Here is a 9,324-nt window from a genome sequence, read left to right on the forward strand (position 1 = left end):
TGTAAATATAATCATAAGCATCTTACCACCTTTGCAATATTTCATTGTTTAGAGCAAGTCACATGTCTTCCTACTCTGAAGGGGAAGGATTATACAGGAGGGTGAATACCAGGATACAAAAATCATGGAGGTCACCTTAAAGTCTCTCCTCCACTGTAAAGTAAATAAAAGTTATTTTACATTTGTTGAATTTGTGATTCTTTCCTGTGTCTACGTCAATAACATAGTTGAAACAGTTTTCCTTGGCAAGATGGTGGAGTACATCTTGACTATTCACATCACACACATTTTTGGATTGACATCTAATCTTTCTGTTGAGTTTCTCTCCATAAGAGATGTATAATGAAAAAAAAATATTACAAGGGAATTTGTATCTTTTTAGTGATATCAACATGATACACTTTGCTATCAATATGTACAAAAACCTTTATTCTGATGATATTCTGCATACTTTGAGAGAAAAAAGAGCCACAGTTGTTGCATGACTGAAATAGCTTCAGGCAGAAATGGAACCAATTGTGAAGACATTTGAAGATCCAGAAACTACAAGGCAGATGCAGTCAACCAGAGATGGGCAGATGCTGTTTAAGTACCTGGTGGGCAGGCATGGTTTTAGGTAGGAAAATTTAGATATACTCTAGAGTTATGTAAAATCCAATATGAATATGGGAATTACTCTGGAGCACCAGAATATCTTTACTTCTTTAGAATGTTGGTTCCAGCAACAGCCAGAAATGTTTTGAGTTCACTCAGGGGAAAACTGGCCTCTGAAATCTTAATTCAGAGTAGGGATGCAGCTATGGAAGACCTTCCATGGTTAAAAGAGACCATAGGTAATAATTCTGAGTTTTCCACTTCGTTATCTTCAGCAGCAAACAAGGTTCATCCACTGTCCTCTGTTTTCTTCAACTAATCAAGGGGCATGATAACATTATTGATCTCTTCTTTTGCCAGCCATCATATCTTAATGCAATTTAGATGATATGCCCACATATTCCTCCCTATTAGGCTACAGCCATCATAACGAACAAAGATGCTCAAAAATGCCAGCAGCTGCTAAAAGATCTGGTTAAAGTTATTGAACACAGTCTTACACATATAAAGACCCAGTTACAGAATTTCTTGAATGCTTTTATGTTAACTTTGACTTTGATGGAGCTCAGAAAATTCCACATACTGAGGGAATGTGAATCAGTACTTGTGAATGACTTCTAGGTAGCTTAAGGATTTCGCTGAAAATCATTGACTCTTCATATTTGAGACTTTTTGTTGCATTCACCTGTGTATCTGCACTCACATGTTGGCAGACAAACTGAACATGAAAGGTGGATTGTCAATGTGATGAGAAATGCAGGACTGGCTGCCAAGACTGGTTCTAAATTAGGTCATGTGGTTATAGGTAAGAATGCAGCTTCACGCTATCAGCAAGTGATTAAAAAGACCAAAAACCTTTCATTTAAAAGCCAGAGATTTTGGCTATGAGAAGAAACTTCATCAGAAAAGTAGGTCAGAGGCTTCTAACTGGGCAACTGAGGACTCTGGCTTCTACTGAAGAACTGTATAAAGATAAGATGAAAAAAAAACTATAAAATAAAGACAAAATAATAAAACCATTATATAAATGGTGGCAAACATTGTGGAAACAACATATTGAGCATAAATTTGGGGAAATTTGAATAAAATTGGCCGTGTTTCATTAAAAAAAATAAGGTAGTAGGGCGCCTGGGTGGCGCAGTCGGTTAAGCGTCCGACTTCAGCCAGGTCACGATCTCACGGTCCGTGAGTTCGAGCCCCGCGTCAGGCTCTGGGCTGATGGCTCGGAGCCTGGAGCCTGTTTCTGATTCTGTGTCTCCCTCTCTCTCTGCCCCTCCCCCGTTCATGCTCTGTCTCTCTCTGTCCCAAAAATAAATAAAAAAAAAAAAAAAACAAACGTTGAAAAAAAAAAATAAGGTAGTAGAAAATGTATTATGATTTGTGGTTATTTAAGACTACAAATATTACATTATATTTATTTATTTATTTTTTTTAATATTTTTTTTTAATGTTTTTTATTTATTTATTTTTGGGACAGAGAGAGACAGAGCATGAACGGGGGAGGGGCAGAGAGAGAGGGAGACACAGAATCGGAAACAGGCTCCAGGCTCTGAGCCATCAGCCCAGAGCCCGACGCGGGGCTCGAACTCACGGACCCCGAGATCGTGACCTGGCTGAAGTCGGACGCTTAACCGACTGCGCCACCCAGGCGCCCCTACATTATATTTAAATAGCATGTTGATAACTGTTCAGAGTTTTTATTGAGTTTCTGGGATATAAAAGAAAATGGCTTAATGACAATTTCTCTATTTTGGAATAACCTAAGTTGATTTTTTTTTTAGTATGATCCAGGCAAGGAGAGGAATATATTTGCCCATTTAGATCAATTGGACTATGAAGTTTAAAAAATAATCCTCAGGAAACATGATGAGAGATATTTTTAAACTGCAAAGCTATGCATTAGCATAAAACAAGAGCAAGGAAGCTAGGATGAATGTCATTTCTGCAACCAATGGAGTCACTGACCATATGTTCTCTTCCCAAATCCAAGGATAAGATAAATCATTGTCACAATGTTGATAATCAGTTCTGTCAGTCAATTCTCTAGCAATCTGTCTCAAATTCATAAAAAAAGGAACATAGTTAAAAGGTGATCACTTGGCCCAAGATTAACCAGGCTGAAATCTAACAGGTAGGCAAGAACCTAGCAAACTCCCTAGCAGATTTAATGATAAGGGAAAATAAACTTTGTCATGGGTCATTCAATTTGTGGAACTTTGGTGGGGACCTTTGGGAATATCAATAGTAATTTACCAAAAACAGAAGGCAAGGACAAACTAGCAATTATTGATGGAATAATAGTATTCTAGATGTATGAATAAAGCAACTCTAGGCAGATTCTGTAATAGTGAGTATGAACAAAAATGATACAAGGGAAATTAATCATAGAAAAGATACTAGAAAATATTTATAAACCATTTAAAAAAGAACTCAGCTAAAGCACAGATAAAAATCTGCTAAAGATTTTCTAGAGCAATAGTTACAACAAGAAATCTAATAGAAATGACCAACAATAGTGAGCAAGTTAAATTTCAAGTGTAATTTAACTCACTTTTAGTTGAAAATCACATTGACTTAGGAAATATAATATTGTAGGTAAAGTATCTCTGAATTTATGGGAGGATTTTTAAGTAGTAGAACTAGATTAACATGAAAATATCTTCAGTTACTTAAGGAGTTGGGGAATATGAAGCAGTAACAACAGAGGGAACAGAGCCAACGTTGAGGCAGAGAACAGCTATACTACTCCATTAATTCAGGTTGGAGAGGACTTGTGGCTGGAAGCAGAATTGGTTAGGTAATACATATCTCCCAGGTGAAGAGTTCCTTCAGCACTTTGAAATGTAAACAGAATTTCAATTGCCTATGTAAAGATGCAGTTTGCAGAGAATAATTTTTTATACCTTATATAGAATTCTCATTGGGATATATGAACCGCCAAAATTGTAAAATCTAAAACTCTGTTCAACTAAATTACATATTTTTAAAAGAATCCTTATACCTTTAAGAGCAAAGAGGACCCATAATATCTGAATGAAGCTTATGTGCTGAGGACTGACAAAAGTCTAGCCCTTGTTGTACATTTGCTGAAGAATAAGCCCAGGAAAACTGTTAACACATGGGATGATGTTTCAGAATACAAGATCTGAGTTTCTTCTGGAGATACCTTTTTTTGTTGTAGGTAAAGGTCAGAAAATAAAAACCAAGGAATGACTGCCTATAGCTATTGAAAATAAAATATTTAAATGAGGAAAAAGTAAGCCTTTTTCTAATCATTAGTGATTGTGTAGGCAATTAGGAAAGCACCAAATTCTCACACTCAAATATAGTCTGACTAGACCATTCCTGAAGCTTTATAGGAATGGATTCCCCAGAGATTACTGCACATAGTGATTTTAGACAAAGACTTGTTAAAAAATTCATTGGATGGAATTAAACTGGCAATGAGGACTTTGTTCAAGAATATCACAGTAGAGGTCAAGAGTATTGCCATGAGACAGAGAGATTGAACTCAACTCCACTGATGCAAAAGACAGGAGGGTTTTTAAATGTTGGATGAGCCACTAGAAAAACTCTGGAGGATGTTAGGGGAGAGGGAGGTTGATCAAAATGCTTAGGCCATCTCTGTTCGCTAACTGGTACTAATCTAAATTTGGCTCCTACCCACTCTCAGAGACTGAGACATAGAAACTCTGTCTTTCCTGGGGATTACATTTCAAAGGGATGGCTTCCAGATCCTTGTGAAAAATATTCCTGGGTTTGTAAAATTGGAAAGACGCTGGAAGAAGATTTACATCTCAAAAAAGTAGAAAAAGAATTCACAATTGTAGTTTCTAAAGTAAAAAGAAGGAAAGGAAGGTCAGAGGCCTGTAGTCAGGAAGAAACCTATCTAAAGTTTACTCAAGCTGAGGGGAATGTAAGGGTCTCCCCGTCAGACTCTTCTGTTGTTCAATATTTTCTTTGTATGACAGCTATACTCTCCACCAAAATAGCTTCAGTACTTACATGGAGATTTGAAATTAGTAGTATTTTCCTTTCACAGATTCTGTGGAAGATCTTAGACTGGGAGCTGCCACACTAAACACCGTTGCTGCAAAATGGAGAGCGCTGTGTTTCCACTTGCCACTTTCAATTTACTAAACCATTCAATTTTCTCTGAAGTAAAAAAAAAAATGTGTATGCGCACATATTTGAAGGGCTTATTATAACACATATGCAGCTTGTGAAAATGTTTCTTCTAGAGTTTCAAGGCTTTTGCTGAATTGGCTGAATTTTGTATATTGCAGTAAAGCTAACTATTCTTTTGCTTACACTGCTGTAAATTTTGCTTATTGTTATGTATAATGTATGAAGAAGCACAAATGTACAATGTATCTTTTGCAGGAAGATTATGAACTAAATCAAAAGTATTTCCAACATAAATAATAAAAGAGAAAAGACAATTTACAATAGAACCAGAAAAGCTTAGACACACAAATAAAATTTCCAGAGCTACTTCGGAAAACAAATCATCTAAGGCAGGTTGTGGGTACAGGACTTGATTATTGTTAGAACTCACTGGAGATATTTTTCAGTTTATATGTGCAACTTAATGTTGAAGCTTACTTTAATTTCTTATGAAATTAATCATTCAGTTTTTTTTTTTTTTGGTTTCACATTTATCTGATTGAGGTGAGGGAAAAGCATTTAAAGTATTACCCACAAAAGAAAGCACAGGATATTTGTAAGTGGGAAAAGTTTTCTAAAACCTAGTAAGTAATACTAAGTATTCAAACTATAAGCAGAGAAATTGTTGAAGGATGTCTCTAGAAGAGAACCTTCTTAGATACTAGGTAAGCTCAATATGACATTAACTTTTGCACTTCTGGAAAATGAAAAAGCAACAAATCATCCCAAATAGGACACTATTTTAATGTAACTCCCTTCAGTTTGATACTTAAGCAAATTTGAAATACAACCAATTCTGAACCAAATAAAAGCATTATTTCTCAGTTTAGTAATATTGTTGGCTGTATAACCTGGACAACAAATTTTTAAAGGACAATCCAAACTGTTCTGTTTGATTTGCTAAGTGATGAATAGTGTCCAGATCTCTCTTGGCTAATGTTGATTAGAAATATTGAAAATACACTTAATGGTCTTTCAGAAAGAACAGTTTTGGTCATGAATCTAAATGGTGCTCTTTCAAATTAAAGGTACCTAGACCAGTTGTCCTTGAGAAGAGCAATCTGGATAATGGCCAAGTTAAATTTCATAGAAGAAACAGACCATTATCAAGCTAATATTTTTGTCATACTGTATTGTACTAAGAGAATGAAAAAGGCATGTGTGTGTGTGTGTGTGTGTGTGTGTGTGTGTATTGTTTGTTTTCTTTTTGCACGTCCTGAAATTGTTCACTCTAAATGTGTGCATTTAAATTCTAGTATCATTATTATTTCATTGTACTGCCTCTATGATATCTTACTAATCTCATGTCCTTTGAATATTTGAGTCTGCAACACAGATAATCTCAGCATTTCTTTTTATATTTTAGTGTCTTGACTTCATCCTAAATCTCACTTTTGTTGGGAAATATATATGTCCTGAAAAGAAAATTTTTGAGAAGGTTTACATTTGATTTGTCACCTCTAGCTCTAATTTTCTCTTTTTGTTAAATTACTTATCTAAACTTGAAGTCTTTTATAACTGCTTTCATCTTCCAGAACCATGAAGTTCTTCAATTTCCCTGTTTGCTTAAATAGCCATCAACAGAAATCATATATATTATATGTGTTTAAAGCTTTTGAGTAGGGAGAAGAGAGATAGGATACAAGACTCACAGAAAAAAAAAAAAAAAAAAGGTAAGAATTTGTTTGTGGCCATACCTCTTTGGTCTCAGATTACCACTGAATTTTCTTTCCTTACATATATTTGAAGGTACATCATTTTCTTTCTGAATTCACAGATGCCCCAGTGAGTCACATTTCATTTAATACATGATATTGATATGTAGAGAAATTCACCTCTATTTAGTTACTCATGGCACTCTGGCTTATCAAGCATTCTCTTGGCTTTATCAAAAAGAGGTATCAAAATATACTTCCCTAAATAATCAAATTATATGCTTGGATACAATCATACAACTTTGGAAAATTGAGAAATCATTTAGATTTTTGTATTAAAGAACATCTTGGCACCACTTTTCATATTTTATGTTACTATTTTCCTTAATATTTTCTTATCAATACCTACCCATATATTTTATAATTTGTTAACATCCATTATTAATTTTCTTGAAGATTTTTATGGACATTATATTGTCCAGAAGAAAACACAATCACAATTATAGATAAATGGAAACTTTGTACATGTAAATAATTTACTATTTTATTTAAAGCATTTATTGATATTGATGTTACCAGTAAGACAAAGTTGAAATTATTTTCAAAAAGCCAACAATATGTGTTAGTTCCACATAGGTCTGTATTATTAAGGAAACTAAAGGAAAACTAATGACCATAAACTAAACAGGATATATTCTACCAGATTTTTAGATTTTTCTCTCTTTTCAGTGTTCTTGGGCATTCAATTGCTTTATTGCCTAGATTCTACTTTTTGGTAATTTTAATTGTAGATGAAATTTTACAAATAGTAAAGTTATAATTATATAAAGTTATATATAATTTTGACACATATTCTGAAATTAGGCCAAGAGAATATTACTTTATCATGTCACTGAGACTAAAATTTCCATCATTTTATTACTCTTTCATTTGAATTAAAACTGATTATAAATTTTCTGGAAAACTTTTAACCCTTGAACAACTAGCATTACTCATTATTACTGTTTATTAACAAACACACTTCTACTTTTTAGTCATGGAGTAGAAAATAGTTTAACGTGACATGGATACAAGATATTTTGCCAAGTTTTAATCTATCATTTAATTGTGAACTTTAGTTTTTAAAACTAAAACTTTCAGAGGTGCTGGGTGGCTCAGTCACTTAGCATCACACTCTTGGTTTGGGCTCAGGTCATGACCTCATGTTTCGTGAGTTGGAGCCCCACATTAGGCTCAGTGCTGACAGTACTCAGCCTGCTTGGGATTCTCTCTCTCTCTCCCTCTCTCTCTGCCTCTGCCCCACTCATGGTCTCTCTCTCTCTCTCTCTCTCAAAATAAAGAAATAAACTTAAAAAATAAAAATAAAAAATAAAATTTTCATCTATATAGTAAATTGTACCTTAAGTATTAAGCCACTCAGAGTATGAAACTTTTTCCGGTAAAACTAGTGTTAGATTTGAAAGTACCGTATGTTATTTGCATCCTATTGGAGTATAAAAATAAATAAAATATTATTAGAATTAATTATATATAATTACATAATTTTACTATATAATTTTATAATTATAATTAGGAAGCAATATATTAAGAACTTATTTATTTGGGGCACCTGGGTGGATCAGTCCATTAAGTGTCTCTTGATTTTGTTCAGGTCATAATTCACAGTTGTGAGATGGAGCTGGTGTAGGGCTCTCCACTGACAGTGTGGGGCCTGCTTGGGATTCTCTCTTTCCCTCTCTTTATGCCCCTCCGCTGCTCACACTCTCTGTCTCTTTCAAAATAAATAAACATTTTTTTTAAAAAGAATGTATTTATTTAACAATGGATAAATTGTGCTTAATTTTCCCTATTGCTATTCTGATTTTAAACATAATTACAGATAATTTATAAAATTCAGAAAATGAAAATAAAATGCAAAAAAAAAAAAAAACACCATAATGCACCATTCATGTGTTCAAATACTTAAGAATCCACGACTTGATACATATTTTGTTAACCATAATCAGATAAAAAGGCACAAGTATGTCCGTATATGTATAAATTTGAGGATAACACTGAATTGGTATAACAGGATGAATTGATACACATTGAGCCTACTTATAACCCAGGAAGCAGGACACAGAAATATCAGAATTGTCTACCTGGTGGAAGTTCAGCAGCCAAGGCATGAAGCCATTTCCTCCCTCTGCCATAGAGAAGGGGATGGTATATCCAAAATTGTGTCCCCAACCCCTGTCTCATAGCCAAGTAAATGGAAATGGTCCACAGAAATCTCAGCGAGCTTGAAAGTGTGTGCAATACGGGAAAAGACCAGTCCGGGCTCTAATAGCAGGATGATGGGATAAGTGAGTATCTAGGTTTATCCTCTGGCCACGTCAACAGCAAATGAATGAATGAATGAATGGATGAATGAATGAATGAACAGATATATATGGAGAAAAAAAGAAGATTTGAGAGATACAAATAGTGCAGCCTATACTTCTATTTTCAGGCCTGTGTCAGATTTTCTATGAGTTTATTTGGGGTCAAGAAGAACATGCTAGCAAGACCTAACATTTGGGAGTTACCCTACCTTCTACATTTGAAGGGAAGCTTAGCAGCTATGGAAACATTTGAGCCAGATGTGAATTCTCACTTCCTAGATCCTGGCAGCAGAAGAGCCTCAGAAGAGACTCTGAAGGACTCATTCCTACACCCCCATAAGTCAGATTTAGTTTTAGGCAGAAGGGAAGGACGGGGCATAAAGGAATGGAGTATCTTACTCTCCACATTCCCAAGTCCCTGAAGCCACAAGTTTAGACAATCATGATGGTAAAGGAAAAAGTATTTTATTCGGCTCAGGCTGCTAACAAACTGCCACAGACTGGGTATCTTAAACAAGAAATATTTGTAAAGCCCAAGCTCCAGG

The 9,324-nt window shown here is 34.7% G+C and overlaps 1 pseudogene; it reads left to right on the top strand.

Moving 5' to 3' along the window:
* The first annotated feature begins 250 nt into the window (after positions 1-250).
* LOC131496220 (eukaryotic translation initiation factor 3 subunit E-like) lies at positions 251-1,552 on the top strand (annotated as a pseudogene).
* Positions 1,553-9,324: the final 7,772 nt, after the last annotated feature.

This window comes from Neofelis nebulosa, chromosome 1 (genome assembly GCF_028018385.1).
Source record: "Neofelis nebulosa isolate mNeoNeb1 chromosome 1, mNeoNeb1.pri, whole genome shotgun sequence".
Classification (NCBI taxonomy): Eukaryota; Metazoa; Chordata; class Mammalia; order Carnivora; family Felidae; genus Neofelis; species Neofelis nebulosa.